Source organism: Canis aureus, chromosome 2, assembly GCF_053574225.1.
Source record: "Canis aureus isolate CA01 chromosome 2, VMU_Caureus_v.1.0, whole genome shotgun sequence".
Lineage (NCBI taxonomy): Eukaryota > Metazoa > Chordata > Mammalia > Carnivora > Canidae > Canis > Canis aureus.
Window position 1 is genome coordinate 19,159,813 of NC_135612.1, and position 20,849 is coordinate 19,180,661.

The window sequence follows — 20,849 nt, forward strand, 5'->3', positions numbered from 1 at the left end:
GTATTAGGATTAAGGGTTAGAAGATCCAATAATTTGTAGAATGTGATTCAGATAAAAGAGTTACCTAGTTCTGGAGTATTAAGGTCAGAGTAGAATTAAAAGTAAAAATGGTTCTTGGTGTTCTGATCCAGCAAATTACTGCTATAAAGCTTTTTATAGCCTCTTCTCATAGGGCTGACGTCTGACTTCCATGATGAGAGAAGCATAGGAAAGAAAATCATCAGGAGAGACATTCCCTGGGGATATTTGTCTAAGTTTTGTTTTAGGTGTATGACACTAATCACACAAGATATTAAATCTGTCAAATATCACCTTTTCTTCTTTCTTTCTTTCTTTCTTTCTTTCTTTCTTTCTTTCTTTCTTTCTTTCTTTCTTTCTTTATTTTTTTAATTTTTTAAATTTATTTATGATAGTCACACACAGAGAGAGAGAAGAGGCAGAGACACAGGCAGAGGGAGAAGCAGGCTCCATGTACCGGGAGCCCGACATGGGATTCGATCCCGGGTCTCCAGGATCGCGCCCTGGGCCAAAGGCAGACGCCAAACCGCTGCGCCACCCAGGGATCCCACCTTTTCTTCTTTAATCAATTCTCTCTACCTTCCCCTAATGTCAAGTAGGAACAGTCAATCATTTTATTTCTATTATGGCCAGTATTGCTATTTAATATGGATTTTTTTTTTGTATGGCTTATTTCAACTACTGGACCCTTCATTCCCCGAGGCCAGGAACTTTATTTATCTTTTTTTCCATTGTACAACATGGTGCCTTGAACATAGGAGATATGAAACAAATGTTTTATGGATATGTGAATGAAGAGATTAGTTAATTTAAATAAGGGAACTGAAAGCTTTGGCGTCTGAGATCGCAAAAGACTCGGGGTAAACGGAAAGTACTCAAAATGTATGAAATATTATTTGGTTAGTCTCTTTAGTAACATACTTGTTCAAATCGTTTGCACACTTTAAAACTGGATTGCCTGTCTTTTTGTTGATTTGTACATATATGTCCTGGTACAAGTCTCTTGTCAACTATGTTTTGTCAATATATTCTCTCATCCAATGACTTTTTTTTCTTCAATTTCCAGACATAAAGGAGGATATATTGTATGATCCTGAGGTGTAAAGTTTAGAAAGCAGGCAGAACTTACCTATTAGAGGTCAGGACAGTGCTTACCCTTCGGTGTGTGGGGTGAGTAGCAATGACTGGGAAGATGCAATAAGAAGCTCCTATGGTGTTAAATAGTATTTTACATTTTGATCTGGAAGGAAGTTTCAAAGGCATATGGTTTTCAAAAATTAATTAAGCCGTACATTTAAGATTTATGCACTTTACGTTGTATCTCAATAAAAAGTAAAAGTGAAAAAACTAAATGCATGGAAGAGGCTTGCAAAACAACATCTACTTCTAGACGCTGTCAAAGGAGGGATGCGTAAGTCATTTAAGTGAAGAAAAAACACAGGTGTCTGCTTTTGTTAGTGAAGAAACTGAGGAAAGTGGAAAGAACAAATTCATACCAGATGGAATATACAGGAAAGTTCTGTACTGAGAGGATGGGTGGTAACATGTATTGATCTTTACCACAGCTTCTGTGAAAGAAATTTTACTTAATCTATCAGCTTTTGCTGTGTAGCAGGTCTTTTTTTTGGTATGAAAAGTATTATATCTTCATGAATTTATATATTACTAGAATGAGGCAAGTTTTGCACCCCTTCTATTCCTATTTTTTGTTTTTGTAGTTGAAAACATTGATAAATATTTTCACCTAAATAAGTAGGTAGAAATTTTTTTTATCGAGTTGTTACTATTTTAAGTTTTTATCAGTCATATGTCAAAAATCATATGGGGATATGTTACTAAAATTTTAATTGTCAAGTTGATAAAGGTCTCTTTCAATTTCATTGTAAGCAAAGAATTAGGAATCATCTCTCTTGCAAAATAATTTATTATCCAGTTATTAGTCATGTACTTTATCAACAATATAAAGGCTTTCCCAAAGTTTTTCAAGTGACAGTCACTCCTGTTTTTCACATGAGGGCGCCTTGCTTAACTCAGTATACTTAGAAAGGTTTGGTGAAATAAAGTATCATTTATTTTAATACATTTATGCCAATGCATATTTTTTGATAAAGTAGTTTTTTCTTGTAAAGTATGTTATATTTTTTTATATCAAAACTTCAGTTGTAGACTTAACTCTTTCAGTTCATGGAAAATGTTCATCTTAAACCTAATTGGAAAGATTAGTTTCATTGTCAAATAAATCAGCCAAGGCAGGCTGTCACACAATGTCCTACTTCATTTTTAAATTTATAAAAATTGGTATTTTTTTCATGATAACTGCATCATTTGATTTCCAGAGGTGATTTTGCTGGGAAAAGCAGGGATTGAGTCTTAACATGAATTTGCCAGTGAGGTGGCTTCACCTTTAGTATTTTGTGCCTATGTGCCCATGGTCTCTCTCTCAGAGGTAGTGTCCATAGGCAGTAAAAGGACAAGATGGAGTAGGTAATGGAAATTGCTTCACTCATGCTACCCTACTCAGAATTTATCTAAATTCAAATGATTCCAATGTGGGCCAAATTTCCTGTGTTTAATTTCACTTTTAGCCCTCAGTGGAAATAGGTATAAATATAAGGACAGATACAGAGCTATGGCATGCGTATATTGTGCCTTGATTAAAGAAGTCTTCACAGATAATCAGTATTTCAAATTGTTCCTTTGATAGGCACCAGAGAAATGTATACTTCAGTGCAGTGCACCATTGTGAGATTCTAGATGAATAAAGATGGGTATGCTTTTTCTTTTCAAAGTGGGAGAAGAGTGATTATCGAAAGACAAGTGGTAGAGGAGAATATGTTTGATTCCCGGCCTGATTTATCTAATAATAGGCTATTTATTTCCTGTTTGAAAGTGATGTATGGATATGCACAAATGTACATATGTATAACATGTATGAAAACAAAATGGCTGAAATGATTTTGTTGGCCTTTTATTTGTAGTAGCTAAATTTGGCAGATGAAAGACAAAGCTTTGTTAATTTTCCTGTTGTTTTAAATAGATGAGGAGGTGTGAGTTTCCCTTTTTCTTTCTTTCTCTTCTTTCTTTCTTTCTTTCTTTCTTTCTCTCTCTCTCTCTCTCTCTCTCTTTCTTTTTCTTTTTTATTTTTTTTAAATTGGGGTTCAATTTGCCAACCTTATATTTCTTTTTTAAAAATTTACCTGTCCTTTCAATTGTAAAGATTTTACACTTTTAGAGAAGTTTTAGGTTCACATCAAATTTGAGAGAAAGCTACAGAGATTTCCCATGTACTTCTGCCCCACACATGCAGAGCCTCCCCCGTTATCAGCATCTCCCACCAGAGTGGTGCATTTGTTACAATTGATGAACTTATGATGATACAGCATTATCATTTAAAGTTCTTAGTTTACATTATGGTTCACTTGATGTTGTCCAAACTTCTGTGAGTTTGGACAAATGTATGATGACATGTATCTACCATTCTAATATACAGAATATTTTCATTGCCCTAAAAGTCCTCTGTGTTTTGTCTCTTCATCCCTCCTCCCACCTCACCACCCCACAACTACTCATCTTTTTAAAGTGTTCATAGTTTTGTACCTCCTTTCAATTTTGTATATACCAGAAATTCTAGGATGCTATAATATTTCAATAGATCTGAAAGCTAAGAGAATGTCTTGCAGAGTTAAAATTAAAAATCTTGTTTTTTTCTGAAAAGGTTACCTACTGTCTAGCTAGAGAGTAAGAGGAATTCGTAGAAATAGGATATCTTTGAAACTTAAATCAGAAAATCCAAATGGCATTGGGTATGGTACTTTGAAGAATTTAGGCTATGGAATAAAAGGGGAAAGAGCACGATGCAACTTTTGCCTTTTTTCATTTAAATTGAAACAAAGTCTTAATTCCATGTTTGACTGGAGGAAAAGGGGAGAAGAAAGTATCAGAAGGAGATAATGAAATATTTGTATGAAAACATGGACATTAATTTAAATGTATGGTGCTGTTTTTAAAAATGTGCTAGTTTAAAAGTTATACAAGTTCATTTAAAAATTAGGAAAAGAGCATAAGGAAGAAATAGATACTTATAACTACAACATTTAGAAGTCATGTCACACCTTTTTTCAGTTATTTGTCCATGCTTATATATTTTTGTATAGTTGAAGTAGTTTTGCATATATTAATGTGGCTTGTAACACTTGTCACTTTTAATATTTTGTCGTATAACTAAAAATTCCAGAAACTTAATTTTAATGATTCTATAGTATTCCATCATATGGATGTATCATAATTTGAGACATTCTCTAGAAGCTGGAAAAGACAAGGAGACATGTTGTCTCCTAGGGCCTCTAGAGAGGAATGAAGCTTTGCTAACACCTTGATTTTTAGCTCAATGAGACCTGTGTCAGAATTCTGACCTACAAATTATGCTAATAATTTTGTGTTGTTTTAACTTACTAAGTTTATGGGGATTTGTCACAGCAGCAATAGCAAACTAATACATAGACAAGTGCTTTCTTTGTGATTCACTATGAGACTAGGATATTAAAACCTACCTTTATTCATAAAATTTTTCCTTATCTTTCAAATTTCAAATGCTTTTTGCCAAAACACTAATTAAAATATTTACTACAATTAGGTTTTCTCAATTGACCTTAATAATATTAAACAGATGCTTATTTATTAATGTCACTTTACATTTTTCATGTACATTATTTATGATTTTTATTTTATGTACTGATCAAAATCCATTACCTTTATTACTTTAGTTGCCATTTCTGGGATTGGTTCACAGCCCTAATTTATTCCTTTGCATTTTTACTGCATGGAATTGGAGACCAATATCTCAAAAAATATAGGCTAATACTAGTTCTTTTTCTCCCCCCACTGAATCAGCCCAAATTATTTGTTAACGTAAATATTTCCATTTAAAAAGCCATGATATTTGGTTTGGTTCAGGGTTTTAATTTCTTTTAAAGTCTCTGTTAATAGATTTTTTTCATTCAGTAAACATTTACCCAGCACTGTAATATGCCAGGTTTTTTGTAAAATGTTGATGATACAGTGATAAGAGACTCTGTTTCTCTTTTTAGGGATGTCACTTTTATCAAGAAAAAAGTAGAGGAGTAGGATAATGGTAGGCTGGACTTGTGGTCAGTTTGCAAAAGGAACACATAGGGAGCCCCTATTATCTTTCTTCTGAACCACCATAAAATTTTAACTGATCTGCTAGCTTCCTCCCTGGTCCCACTAAAGCCCATTCTTGAGACAGAAATCAGAGTAGTTCATTTAAACCTATGTCACATTATGACACTCTTCAACTCAACCCCCTCAGTGGCTTCCCAGCTCACTCAGAGCAAATGCTCAAGTTCTCGAGGTCTGTTAGGTGAGAGGCCTCACATGTTACCTCTCCTCACCATGTTGCCGCAATCACAGAGCTCCAATTGTGAAGGCATCCTTTCTAGTTCCTAACACATACTGAGCACATTCCTACCTCAGACTTTATGCACTTGCAGTCCTTTCAGTCTGGAGCATTCTCCATTTGAATATACAGAGGTTTGTTCCCTCACTTCCTTGGAATTACTGCTTAAATGCCTTTGTATCCTTAAGGCTTTCCCTGATTATCCTATTTAACAGCAATGACCCTACTGATGGGAATGTCCTAGCTCCCCTAGCCTGCTTTGTTTTTCTGCCATCCTGTGTTTTCCTTTCACTTACATGTTTCATTATTCCCTGTGGTATATTTGGTGTTTTATCTCTCTCTTCTTTCCTTCATTAGGAGGTATGCTCCAGGAGGGATTTTAGTTAATGTGATCACTATTGTATTTCCATGTGTAAAATAGTACCTGGCACATAGTAGGTGTTCATATATTTGTTGAATTAATGGTCAAATGAAGAGGATTTGATTCAAGTCTCAGGATATCAAAAGTATTTCCCTGTGCAAGTTACTTGTGAAATTGGTTTTGAAAGATGAATGAGTGACCCTAAAGGGAGAAGAAAGGGGATGCTAAGCAGAAGAAAAGGCAGACAGCAAAGCAAGGGCTTCCAAAGTAAAGATTCACCTCTAAATGGATTGAAGTCATTAAAGATATTCATTTAAGATATCATTCATTCATTAAAGATATCTTTAAAAAAAAAGGAACTACATATATGAAGTACAATAGTAAAACAACAAGCAACTAGATATGTATATATGTGTATCTATGTATGTATATGTATATATAAACAAGTATATATTTCATGTATATATATATATATCCACTTGTTTATAATATTGGAGCAACTAAAAGCAAGTAAATTAGTCTTTGCTCTTTTTTTTTTTTTTAAGATGTTATTTATTTATTCATGAGAGACACAGGGAGAAGGTAGAGACATAGGCAGTAGGAGAAGCAGGCTCCTCACAGGGACCCCGATGTGGGAATCAATACTGGAACTCTGGGATCACACCCTGAGCTGAAGGCAGATGCTGAACTGCTGAGCCATCCAGGTGTCCCTAGTCTTTGCTTTTATGTACTTGACTAAAATACCAAAATGCAGAAATTACCAACATTCCTTTGCATTTAATTATATTTCAGGAGGTGTGTAGAAAGTTTTAACGGTTTTATCAGACTTTTATTTTCCTAAAAAGTCAGAAAAATAAAAAAGAAATTATTTCCCAAAGTGTGTTTACTTTTCTTTGTTAGCTTTATATTATTAAGTAATATCTGTCATTAAAGAATTTAATGTGTATAGTACTCTGGGTTGACATCTATCTTTAAAAATAAGCCACTTTATAAGAATTTGGCATTTAAGAAGTGCATTAACTTTTTCAGACCCCCATTTATTGCTCTGCTGGAGTAGTTCATTGATCTGTTGTATATCCTGGAGTACTATGCTGGCAAAGTGAAGAATGTCATCTGTTAAAATTCCAGAGAATATGCTGGCTTCTGTAGAAGCATAATGACTTATTAAAAACAACAAAAAACAACAGAACTCTGGAGATTTTGCTAAAGGTTTTGCAAATAATCCTCAGTGCCTCTGTAAAATCTCCATATTTCTGAAATTCCTAAAAATTGAGTGAAATTTCATTAACTTGATGTTGGTATTTTTTTTAAGACATTATTTATTTATTCATGAGAGACACAGAGAGAGAGAGGCTGACACATAGGCAGAGGGAGAAGCAGGCTCCACACAGGAAGCAGATGCAGGACTCGATCCTGGGACCCTGGGACCACACCCTGAACCAAAGGCAGACCTCAACCACTGAGCCACCCAGGCGTCTCTGATGTTGGTATTTTAAAACTAGGTCTCCTGTGAAGAGCTATTCCCAAGTCACATAAATTACAGTATCTGTACAAATACAAAAGTTGAAAATTTGGTACTAGTGCATTATGTCTCTAGAAACGGCTAACATCAAGCAACTGTTTTTAAAACTCTGAAAACAGAATTAGCTCACAATTTGTAAGGCACTTAACGAAAAGCAGAAAGGAAGAGGATAAAGCACTGTTTACATTTTATTTTTTTCTTGGGACTCTTTTTTCTAATCCCTTGTCAAATAGTAATTTGTGTCAATAGCAAAGGGTTTGCCTGGGGGGAATTTCTTTATGTGCTTGCCTGGCTCACTGAAAATCAAATAATGTTGAATTTATGTATCTTTAATTCAAAGATGTTTCTCCTTGGTCCCTGTTATTTTAGATCATGAGAACTTTACTTTCTTAAGGTAAAAATAGCACAAATGTATTTATATTAGTTTTATTTCATATAATCAAACTTAATCTTTTTTTAAAACCAGGATCTTCTCCTCCTGCTACTTTCTCTTGATAGCCTCTGAATGAGCCAATGAACTTAGACTCAAGGAGCCTCGATCTTCTTTGAATCTTAGTTTGTTTTTCTTTTCTACTTCCATTTAATGAGTGGCCAAATCTGACTTTCCTTTCACAACACTTCATTGCTTTCTATTTTTGCATGGCTATTGCCACAAACCAAGTTCAGGTCCTTACTATGTAACACCTGCAAATAGGGTGATGGTTTTTCTGTTCACAGCCCCAATTTTAATTTCTTCTGCACATCCCTTCTAGAACACTGCTTAATTTAACCTCCTGCTCAAGAACCAATGATGAGTCTCATTTTGAAAATCATACTTCCGGGGCACCTGGGTAGCTCAATGGTTGGGTACCTGGGTAGCTCAATGGTTGAGCGCCTGCCTTCAATTCAGGTTGTGATCCTGGGGTCCTGGCATCCAAGACCTTTTCTCATTGTAACTGAAATGAAAGAAGATATATGACTTGGAGTAAGCTGTCCCTCGAAAGCTCCACAGCCAGAATTGCTTCTGCTAACCTGGAGACTTTCTCCACAGCGTTGCCATAGTCTTTGAAAATGCTGCAAGTCAGAAGGATAGAGAACCCTTGAGGAGAATTATAATAGCCAATTAAAATAGTTAAGATCATTGATCAATATTATATGCCAGTCACTGTGTTAGGTGTTAATAATTTCAGTTCCTTGAAGTCTGATAACAACCAAATGAAGTAGACACCATTATAATGAATCCCCCTTTCCCTTTTTAAATGAAGAAACTGAGATAGGGAGTAAACGACTTGTTTATGGTCATACAAACAAAGTAATAGAACTAAAATTTGAACTGAGAAGTCAAAATCATTCTGATTTCAGGCAAACTACTTTAACCACTAAGCATATTATTGCCCCTTAATAGCTAATATAAATATTTATCTCTTGTATTAGTTTACTTGGACTGCCATAGAATACCACAGACTGGATGACTTAAACAACAGAAATAAACTTTCTTACAGTTCTGGAGGGTGGAAGTTCAAGATCAAAGTGTCTGCTAGTTTGGTTTCTCCTGAGGCCTTTCTCTTTGGCTTGCAGATGGCCATCTCATTGCTGTGTCCTCACCTGGTCCTTCTTTGCTCATACATCTCTGATGTATTCTGTGTGCTCAAATTTTCTTTTCTTATAAGGACACCAGTCGTTTGGATTAGGGACCACCTACCTTATGGTCTTCATTTAACTTACCTCTTAAAAGACCCTCTGACCCAAATATAGCCATATACTGAGTCCTCAGAGTTAGGTCTACAACATATGAATTTTGGAAGGATACATTCAGCCCATAACACCTCTATAATCTGTGACCCCAAAAATCCACTTCTGGAATGTGTACATTAGAAAAAAATGGGCTTCAGGCAAAAATTTCAATCTTTTATCATACTTCTTTCGGTTAATAAACATCTAATGATTTTTGTCAACACTAACACTTATCTCCTGTCTTTTCCTATCTTTGAACATTCCCAATTCTTCAGAACTACTCAGTTTTATACCATTTAGGACCCTCCTCTATGTCCACCTGTTTCTGCTATTTTTCTCACTAGATCTTGTCTTAAAGAGTGGAGGTTCTGGAAGAAAAGTTGTTTGTTCATCTCATGATTTTCTTCTGAGAATTTGCATGTACTAACTTCGTTCTCTTTTCCCATCTAGTTTTCCACATGACTGGCAAAGAGAGAAGGAAGGGTGTGGACTTTCTCATGTTCATAGCCTTTTTCTTACCTCAGTAGCTTTAATTGAACACTTGGTCTGAATCAAGCACTATGAAAAAGTGTTTTATATCCATTCATACTCTTTTCAGTTTTACCTTAGCTTTAAGTTAGCTAAATTTATTACCCCTATTTACTAATTATTATCCATATTTACTGGTGTTTAAAGGGATTATAATAGTTACTAAGTATCACAGAGCTAGTAAATGGTAGAGCTGGAATTCACACTTCACAGGTTGGTTTCTTAAGTCTGGTAATATAGAGTGGCCTGGATTTTATTATTGATAAACTTTTATCATTGTATATGATATTGCTGAGCAATTTCTCACTACTTATGGTTATGAAAGAATTGTAGAAACTTATTTAAAGGGGATTATTTTAATTATATAAGTGTAACACTTTTATCTTCATGATTATCAGATATTATACCTTTAAGTTACAAAATGACTGTATGTTAAGAAATTCATACCTATATGTAAAAAGTCCCTCTTAGAGCCCATAGGCTGCATGCAGGTGCTAAACATAAATGGAACCCTGATAGGCTTTGAGAAAAAGAATCCCATGTTCCAAGTATAAGTGGGAAAGCCAAATACTGAACTGATTCTGGCTCTGGGAAAAGTACATACTGTTATATTCCGGCACATCAGAATTTTCCAGGGATGTGCCTGGTGTCTTGGAATTAAGCCAATGTGATTTTCCTGCCATCTAAGTCTTGCTACTTTGTGGGTCTCTGTGCCATGTTCATTATGTAAATCATAGCTTCCTGTCCCTGAATTGTGAGACTTTTCTCTTTCTCTATACAAAAGGAAACACTCTCACCATTTCCCAGAATCTTGCAGATATAATCATCATTTGTCCTTTTATAGCTATAGGCTTTACTTTTTACAAATGTATGAAGGACAGAACTGATGAAAGGAAATTATTCATATGCACCTATACTATTCAGTAATTATTATTTCTTTTTATTGATATTAATATCTAAATAACAGTCCTGGAGATTGGCAGAGAGGGGAATATTTTACTTTTCTGTTGTTTTGCTTATATTTAAATTTTAGACACAGGCTTTAAAAAAAACTATGATGTGATAATCAATTTCAAGTATATTTTACTGATCCTCAAATTTAATTTGAAAAATCCTTTTAGGATTTTTGGAGAGATATTATAATTTTTTCAATCGATTTAGAAAAATCAACAAACTCCATGTCAGCAACACAGTAAAAATAGAGATTGATACTATGAAGAATCTCTGAAAACTACATACCTATGATTTTTAAAATGTCATTTAATTAGAATATAAATCTTGATTTATTTTCATTGAGACTTGAGGGTTAGTTTTTAGTGTGAAAGATTAATTGAATCCAAGTAAAGTAATGAATGCCTACCATTTTGTATAAAATTAAAAGTGCAGATGGGTTATATAGATTTAAAAAAGCACGTATCCAGTTGAAATAAAGTCTTTCAGAGAAAATATTAATATTGCCTAGATAACATAATGAAGTGATGACTTACTCTCAACTTTAGAGAGAGAGAAGAATCTTTTAAAATCAATGATAAGGGGCAAGTTCTTTAGTTCTGGTCATAATAAAGATTTTTGTTGGGATTTTTATATCTTGAAAATCCTGAATCCTATTCTCTGTAAATTTATATGATCTTACTTGTAATTACTAGTGAACCACTTCTGAAGACACAAATTTATTCCCATTATTTTTGATAATAGACATTCTGTTTTATCAACCAGTATGTTTAGGAATCCAAGTTTAGGAATGCGGACATACCACAAAGTGTGGAATATGGCGGAGAAGGGAATAATATGACTGTGCTAGCAGGCTTGGAGAGCAACCAAAAAAGCCTGCAAAATGGCTGGGTGGGTCTCCAAATTCTGATTAGTAATTGCAGTGCAGATTAATGGGGACCTGGCTGAAACCAATACATTTCTTTTGAAAACTGGCATTGGATTTTATGTTGAGGGTCCCCAAGACCATCCTCAGGCTTGAGGATTGAAGGACACATAGAACTCTGAAAAGCTGTTATAATCACAGTGATGGTTTATTACAGTGAAGGGATATAGATTAAAATCAGCAGAGTGAGAAAAGCTTGTGGGGCAGTCTGGGAAAAACCACTGGCAAGCTTCTGGGGTTCCCTTCCAGTGGAGTTGGATGGGAATGTGCTTAATGCTCCCGAAATAATGTGTGACAGAATATGTAAAGTGTTACCAGCGAGGAAGTTCACTGAAGCTTTGGTGACCAGGGTTTTTATTAGGGCTATGTCATGTAGGTGTCCTCATAACTGACCTCAGCTAGTCAGACTCCAGAGCCACCCCAGATCATACTGAAGTAAGAGTATGGCTTCAGTCGTATAAAACCATTCTTAGCATGCAGAATATTCCCAGGGGTCAGAGGTCATCTCCCAGGAGCCAGGCCAAGGGCCATTCTTAAGACAGGTTTTCCTTTGGAATGGGCAGGGTTTGAAAAGCCCAACTCTGATAAGTTAACGCTTTCCCCAACAAGTTTATAGCTACAGAATGGTAGATAAATAGGTTATTTCTCTACAATTTTATTCAGACGCATTTTCTCAAAGAAATTAGGGAAGTTGTAGGGCTCATGGTGATATGCTGTGTGGGAGAAACCATTGTTCTGAATCTTTTATTAGTGGAGAGGTTAGTAAATCATCTGGGTTCTAGAAGGAGACCCATGTAACTCAGTATCCTTTAATAAAGGAAACAGTACGTTGTACATTTAATCAAATATTTGTATATTTTTTCAAAGAATTCATATTTCTTTGGAAAAGCCAGAACAAGATATAGAACCCCAATAATTTCAAATATGAGTGTAATATTTTTACAGTGAGCACTGATTTATAAGTCCAACTCCCAGAGATACACATAGGTTTATCATCCAGCTATAAATGTCTGAATGCATAATGGAATACAAGGTCTAATTTCTAAAAGGTATTTGGATGATGCATTACTCATTGATAAATGCAGCTGAAGCAAAAAACAAAAAGAGTTCAAGTTTTTTTTGAAGGTTGGTCATACAATGCATTATTAAATTTATATAAAAGGCAAAAATATTATTTAATTTGATATTATGGGAGAAACATGGAGGAACATTTGACCATTTTTATTCGTCTGCTTCCTTGGTTTTTAACTCTCATAATCCCTTTCATCTTTGGAGCAAACACATATCTAGTGGGAACAGTGGACCCATGGTTAATATTAGAATCAGCTTATCATGAGAAATGTGTATTATAGTCAGGATACTATTACTTTTTGCTAATAGCTCATGTTGGCATTAATTGGCTCTAACATAAAATAATAGAAGCCAACCTCTTAATTTTATGCAACACTTTGGAGGTTCCTTTCTTCTGCGAAAATAATTTGTTCACTTAAATCTCAATGACAATAGACCTAACTAACACCCTTCATTACAAGTTCAGAGTGGTATATATGTAGATATATTTTAAGATAGCCAGATTGGTTATGTTGTTTCAAAAAACAGTAGAACTTGAGTTGACACAAAAGAATATGACTGGTTATAATTATATCATAGCTGGAAGAGAAAATGTGATAATAGTTTTTTGACGAAGAGCAGAGCAACTAAGGATAGTTGTAGATTCCACTTCATTATAGGATATAGTGATGGGAACAGGATTGCCACAATTGCTACATTTCTCCAAATAAGACTTTCATAAGAAGAAAGCAAAACTTAAGCCCAAGAAATCCTGAGCACAGAGCCCAGAGAAGGATTGTTAAATGTTAGTTTCAGGTACTGAAATAAAGATAGCCATTAATAATCTATAGAGCATTTCTTAAGGACTCCATTTTCAAAAGGCCATTTTAATACTGCCCCGTGGTTTTTATTAGTTCTCCTTCTTTTAGAAGTTGTTTTTCTTATCAAACTTGACAGTTTTGGATAGATGAATGACAATTTGATTGACAGCTTGACATTGCTAAATAAACTAATTCATTTTTGGAAGAAATTCAATGTCCAGTGGCTCAGAGGCTTCATATTGAGTATGTCAGAACTTTGTTCTTTTTAAATAAGTGCTTATATTTGTATGATTAACAATAATCTTAGAGAGCTATAATTAGTCAAAAGAGTTTTGTGGTAACTTATTTTTTGTGACTTTCTTAAATTTGGGTATATTTAAAAATCTAGGGTCAGTTCAAACTCTATTCTTAAGTAGTGCTTTCTGAAGTAATTTTCACTGGATGACATCCCGATTTGCTTTTTAAGGAATCCAGATTTTCAAAAGTATAAATGTACAATGATTTTATTTTTGAAATTCAAATGTAACATACAAGTCAGTTTACTTTTAAATGAAGATTTGCCTTCCCATTGGAGAAGATAGATTGATAAATGAAATCTATTTCTTTAATGCCAGCATTCCTCTGAGTAAAGTATAACTCCAGTACATGACATATAATTTCGCTAAAATTGCATGATCATAAAAACGGCAACATCTACCTTTTAATACTTTGAAATATAATTAACAAAACAACAACAAAAATTCAGTTAAATTCAAGACATACTTGTTGAAGTTTAACTTAGTGGAAAACACAGCATTATATCCTTTGAGTGATACCAGAAAAACTGAAATTAATGTTCCAGTACAAAGAAATTAATGATTTTACCATAACAGGTAAGCATAACAGTTATTATAAAGTAGAGGCAGTGAAGGGTCCAAGAATTTTTTTTTTTTAATATTTTATCTACTTATTCATGAGAGACACACAGAGAGAGGCAGAGACATAGGCAGAGGGAGAAGCAGGCTCCATGCAGGGAGCCCGACATGGGACTCGATTCTGGGACCCCAGGGTCATGCCCTGGGCCGAAGGCGGCGCTAAACCGCTGAGCTACCCTGGCTGCCCGGGTCCAAGAATTCTTATTAAAAAGAGGAAACTAGTATGAGTTCAAAGATCTGGAGACAACTCCCATCAAGGAAGCAGTAAGAAAAACTGGTCCCAAGTGAGGGATACAATTTGAACAAATGAGGGAAGAAAACAGGAAGACTTTAGGGGAAAATTACATAAGTAAATGAGGTTGGAATAACTAAATGTCTGTAGTATCAGACATTAACACTTTGCAGGCTTGGACTTGGCTGTATTGATTAATAAAGAATTCCATAAAGCACAGTGTTTTTGTACTTTCAATTTCTGAAGAAAATCTGAATATTGTGTTTGTATTCCTCCTACATTTAGACTCTTGTTTTTCCTTTTCAATGCACTTTGACCCAAAATATTTAGATGCCTAATGATATAACTCTTTATTAAGGAAGCCATATCTTAAAAGACATTTGAAGAAAATTCAAATATCTATTATCCTAAATTTTATCCTAAAAGTTCTAGAAATACTGCAACCTTGAACAATAATGGAAGAAATGTAACAAAAGTTCTTATCAAGGGGCTCCTTTTCTAGTCCTTTTCAGGAGGCTTTCAGGTGATTCAGCTTTCCTTTCTGATGCACCAACACAGCTGTTCTCAATTTCTCTACGCCACTCTATCTTCATGTCCTTGTGACATTTGTGATAGGGAACCATAAGGTATTAATTCATTTCCATATGTTACGAATAAAAAGCATTATATTCTTGCTGGTGAGTCATTTCCAGAGTCCTAGTAACTGGGGTTTGAGTTCAGGGTCTGGAAACACATTAAGCTACCCCAAGTAAACGGCTTGTTTCTTTTGCTGTTTTTTTTTCTCCCCAATTCTAAATGCTGGTGGCTCCAAATAATGTGATGGATGGAAGTGAAAAAATAGATTGTTCTAGAATTTATTAAGTTGGGATGAATGAAATGATAAGGAAGAGAGAAGGAAATAAATCAAACCATAACCAGCACTTTTATATGTTTCCTGTGGTTGCAAACTGCCACTTTATCTACATTGCCTGTAGGAAAGAGGACAAAAGTCTCTCAAAGTGTCTGGATCTGAACTCTTGACCATTACCTAACTGTATCCTTGGGATAAGTTACATAACCTTTTTCTGTAAAATTGGAAAATCTTAGGATGTATCTCGGAGTTGTGCTGATTAGTATCTCTGAAGTATGCACTGGTAGGTACTCAGTAGGTATTTAGAGTAGTGCCTGGCTTATAGTAAGTGTTCAATAAATCCTAGAAATTATTACTCTAGGAGTAATAATCTAGTGGAGATTATTATTTCCAGCGTAGCTCAGTTGGACTTTATAATTCTAAAATATTTCAGAATTAGAATCATCACCTCCACAGATATTTTACAGAGTGCCATATCAGAGGCATTTGAATTGAACTATGTTTGTATACCTAAATGGTTTGCAGTTTATAACACAGAATTGCAGTTGGTTTATAAAATATCAACCATAAGAATATACTGTAGCAGATTATTTCAGAAGACAGAATGGACAGTGTTAGCAGACAGAGCCATGGAAAGCAGGTTGTGATCGCTTTGGGCATAGGTCATGTTTAGTAATCTGTGTGACATATAAGATTAGTAGATGAAACAAATATTTTAGTTAAAATGTTAAAGGTTAATAAAAATTAATAGTTTCAGGTTAATATAAATTAACAGAACAGATGTCAGAACGTCACCCATGCTACATTCAGGGACAGCACTTTAGCATCCCACAAACCTCTATCAGCATACAATTTTGCAAATAGAGTGTGCCTTCTATGAATATTGACCTTTAAGGTAAAAGCCCTATCTTACAAGAAATTACTATTTTTAAAGTATTCTTATGCAGAAATTCTAGAGTTGTTGTGAATTATAAACACCATCTTTGTGCTGATAGAAAATATCTAATAACCCTTTCACTCTCTGCTTTTTTGGTGAGCATAAAGGAGATTTCTACAGTAATCATTGTAGCAAGTGTGGATCTTAGCAAGATTCAGACCATTTGACTTTCTAATGTGGTTGTCTGAGAGGCATCTATGAATTTACTTAAGTGTTTTCTTTTCCAGTTGAATTAGGAACCATAATAAATTGTGATGGACATCTCTATAATTTGTTAATACAGATTCTCCTTTTCTTCCTCAAGAAAGGACATACTTCTCTATTACCTTGCAGATAAGAGGCACTAATTTCTAATTCTAACCAGTGTAACATGAACAAAAGTCATGTGTGGTGCTCTTAGTCTGAGGCTGTGTGAGGTCCTGCTGACATCTCTAGACTTTTTTTTTGTCTCCGGGATTGTGGAAGCAATCTCTGGGATCCTAAGGGATTGAGATGATAAACCACAAAATCAGATTAGCCTGGATTTACAGATTTTCGATTGGAGTATAGCTGTGTCAAGAGTTGCCTGGGTTAGTAGCTGGCTTAGCATAATGGAAAAAATAAACTTTTATTGTATTAAGCCACTGAAATTTTGAGCTTGTTATCACAGCATAACTTTTCATATCTTAAGTAATGTAGAGGGTGAAACAGTGCTGATTGTAAAAAACAATGACTTTTGTTTAAATATATCTTCAGTTTGGGGAAGATTGAATTACTCATATTCAGAGAAAAAATACCAAATAAGCAAAAATTTAGAATCATGATATCACTCTATCTTCATTCTCCCATTGCTTTCAAATTATTATTACTATATGTATGGGCGAAGCATGGAAGCTGAATTCAGGATGGTAAGTAAATAAGAGTTTCTATGTACTATTGATTCAAATTTTTTTTTTTTTTTTGGTTTGGGCAGGGGGAAGTGTTAAGATTTCACTCATAACCTGTATTTTAGATATTTTTCCACCTTACTAAAGATTACTTTGTGTTTCTCTAGTTTGTAAAAGAAAACTACCTCAAACTCAACACACTAAAACCTAGTTACCTAAATTAAATCAAAGAGACAAAATGAAAGCGAGGCCAGGAATTACTAAATACTTGTCATCAAGGAAATTTTAGAAACCAGTGCAGAATGAGTGGTATAGGGTGTATGTGTGGAGTCGACATCTGAAAGAGGGAAGCAGGAATTATTTTGTTGGCATCACCAAAAAGTTGGTTCAAAGTGGCCAATATTTCATTTTTTCCACACAATTAATGTCTTTGTTGTTGCTGTTTTGTTGTATGTTCTCCCCAGAAGACGTGCACATATTAATATCGTAGACTTAGATTTCTTATAATGACTACTAAGTATGGTGTGGCAGATTTCATTTTCCAAAGGTAGTTGCACCTAGCCCACATGCTTTTCTTGCAATGTAACATTGATACTCTGCCACCACATAGAGGTAGGTTCTATGTTCTTTCCCACTTGAGCCAGGGCCAACCTATATAACAACCACCTCTAGCAAGAGAAGGTGGTGAAAGTAATGCAGCATGACTTGAGAAGCTAAGTCATAAAAGGCTTGTGTTTCTTTCTCAGGATGTATGACAAAGAAAGCCAAACTTGCCATGTGTAGGCAGTATGCTTGCCCTAAAGCTGCTGTAGAGAAAGAGGATCTCTAACTGATTCAGCACCAGCTTTGCAAATTTCAGCCCAGGCACAAAGACACATAGGTGAGTGAGCCTACAGATAACTCCAAATCTCAGTCTTAGAGCAGTACTAGCCAACCTTGATTTCACACAAAGCCCTGACAATCCTGCAGATTTGTTAGGAAGATATATGTTATTATAGTTTTAAATCAAGTTTTTAAAAAAATATTTTTTGTTGAGATATTTTGGTTTGATATTATATTAATTATATTATTTGAGATATAATTTACATGCCATATATTTCACTATTTCAGAGCATAAAGTTCAGTGGCTTTTAGTATATTCACAAGTTTATGTAACCGTCACTGCTGTCTAATTTAATAACGTCTCATCACCAGAAAACGAAACCCTATATCCATTAGTAGTTACTCCCCATTCTTCTCCTCTCCCTATCCTCTGGCAAACATTACTTTTTTTTCTATTTTTGTGGATTTACCTATTTTGTACATTTTACATCAATGGAATCATACAGTATGTGGCCTTTTGTGGCTTACTTCTTTAACTTAGCATAGTGCTTTTAAGGGTCATCCATGTTGTATCAGATATCAGTATTTCACTCATTTTATGACTGAATAGTATTCCATGGTATGGATATACCACCTTTTTATTTATTTCATTTTTATTTTTTATTAGTTAATGGACATTTAGGTTGTTAATGTTATTTTAATGTTAAATTGTTGGGTCATATGGGTTGTGTACGTTTTTTAACGTTATTATTTTAATTGTTAAAAAATTATTAAATTGTTGGGTCATATGGGTTGTGTACGTTCAGTTTTTGAGTTATGCCAACATGTTTCCCAAAATGGTTATATTATTTTACATTTTCGTCAGTCATATATGAGGATTCCAATCACTCCACATCCTTACCGACAGTTGTTAATATATGTCTTTTTGATCATAACCATTTTAGTGGGTATGAAAGAAGTCACTAGGTTCTGGGGTCATTTGTTACATAGTCATGCTCAAGGAAACATATGGTTTGAATGAAAAAAAAAGCTAAATTAGGAATCAGAAGACGTGAGTTCAGGTACCATCTCTGTAGCTTGTAACTTGACCTTTGGCCAGTCACTTGCCCTCTGGGCCTCACTTTTTTCATTTACATGGTGAAACAACTTCTTTCAGTTTTCAATATGTTTTAGTACATTTTTTATTTTCTATACCACTTAAGTCAACTTATCTAATAAACATGAATGTGAATGTGGATTATCTTTAGCATGAAGGGGAACATGGATTTATCTATAGCATAAAGGTGAGCATGGATTAATTACATTTTTAAAGTTAATAGATACTGGTCTCATAATTAGTAATTAATTACATGTGGTATTGATTATAGAAAAGACTAATATAATGATAAATCTGTCATATTTAAAGCCAAAGTGAATGAGAGTCTTTATCTGGGCTCTTGGGTACCTGAATAATTTGAGCTGTATAGACTGACAGACAAATTGACTTATGGAAGGTAAACTTAGCTAGCTTCCATTGTTTGGACCTTGTCACCCTTATTTAACCATTTATGCTTCATGGCAAATACATTGATAAAAACCTGTTGGATGAAAGTGGATTTTCTTTGCAACTTTGAAATATTGTCAAGAATTTGAAGTTATATCACAGAAAATCATTTAGTATTTTTATTGACCATTTAAAACATAAATGCATTAGAAAGAAATCCATGTCATTCAAGGAAAGTCAACTCAGTTTAAGTCCTTCAACATCGTGGTACAATATAACCTCCCTTTGATTATTCATGATTTGAAACTTAAAAGGAAGATGGATCCAGTATATAATATAGTAACCTGGAATTTTCATCTTATTTACTTAATCTGCTTTATACTCTTTGACTTGCCTACACAACCATTCAGTTGGATTGGGTATACTTTAGAGAGAAAAAAAGTCAGAAAATATTTTTTTGGTCCACATGAAAAGAAAATTTTATTTTTCTTAATTTTTTTCATGTATGACTAGCAAGTCTATAGCCTATGTCACTGGGAAAGAACTGATGAAAAAGAAGTAAAATTGTACATGCAGTAATCTTAAAGAAATTTGATGTGTTTCTGGTTGTGAACATGAGCTTCAGGAAGATGATTTTCTGTTATATTTCTCCATAACACTTTGAACAGTACTCTACATAGAATAATTTCTTTATAAATATCTATTAAATTATAAATATTTAAACATAAAATACAAAACATTTGCCTACCCTATGTAGGTTAAGATGCAAAATATTAGTTTTGAATCTAGAGTTTTGTCAACTTAAGTCAGTAATTGTGCACTTGTTAATTGCTAATTAAAACTCTATACATATTGTTGAAATGGTTGAAAAATATAGCATATTACAGTGGAATAGCATTCATATGAGAAGTTGCAGTCAGATGCCAAACTTCTGCTTAAAAATGTCTTTCTGGGGCATCTGAATACTCAGTCAGTTAAGCGTCTGTCTTTGGCTCATGTCTTGATCCTGAGATCCTGGGATTGAGTCCCACATCTGGCTTCCTGCTCAGTAAAGAGTCTGCTTCTCCCTCCTCCCCTTCCCCCTGCTTTTGATCTCTCTTTTATGTTCTCTCTCTCTCAAAAAAAAAAAAAATCTTTAAAAATTATCCTAGTGGCAAGTCTCTTTTTAGTTATCAATTCAGAGACCTGGGGTGAATCAATATGAATCAAATCTTAAGTATGGATTTATACTTAATTTAAATGTATTTAGAATGAATAAGTAGAAACAAAAAAAATACAAGGAGAGATTGGGGCTATTTCAGTTAGAGACTTGTGGCTCTTACAATATGTATGGCTTTGGTTGTAGCCAGGATTTGGTTTTATTCTGTTGTTGTTCAGGGTTGCTCAGGTTATGTGGTGTGTTATATTGGACCTCAAAGTATGAGGAAGACTTAAAACTAA

At 34.4% G+C, this 20,849-nt stretch overlaps 1 protein-coding gene across 31 annotated transcripts in view; it reads left to right on the forward strand.

Annotated features, from left to right (window-relative positions):
- Window positions 1-20,849, forward strand: part of LOC144293967 (uncharacterized) — a 1,010,193-nt gene that overhangs the window by 232,614 nt on the left and 756,730 nt on the right. For 15 of the 31 annotated variants that reach the window (XR_013361426.1, XR_013361408.1, XR_013361433.1 and 12 more), the window contains exon 12: window positions 17,851-17,984. The exons of the other annotated variants lie outside the window; for them this stretch is intronic. The gene's annotated coding sequence lies outside the window, so the exon portion shown is untranslated. The remainder of the gene's footprint in view (window positions 1-17,850; window positions 17,985-20,849) is intronic. 31 annotated transcript variants of the gene reach the window in all.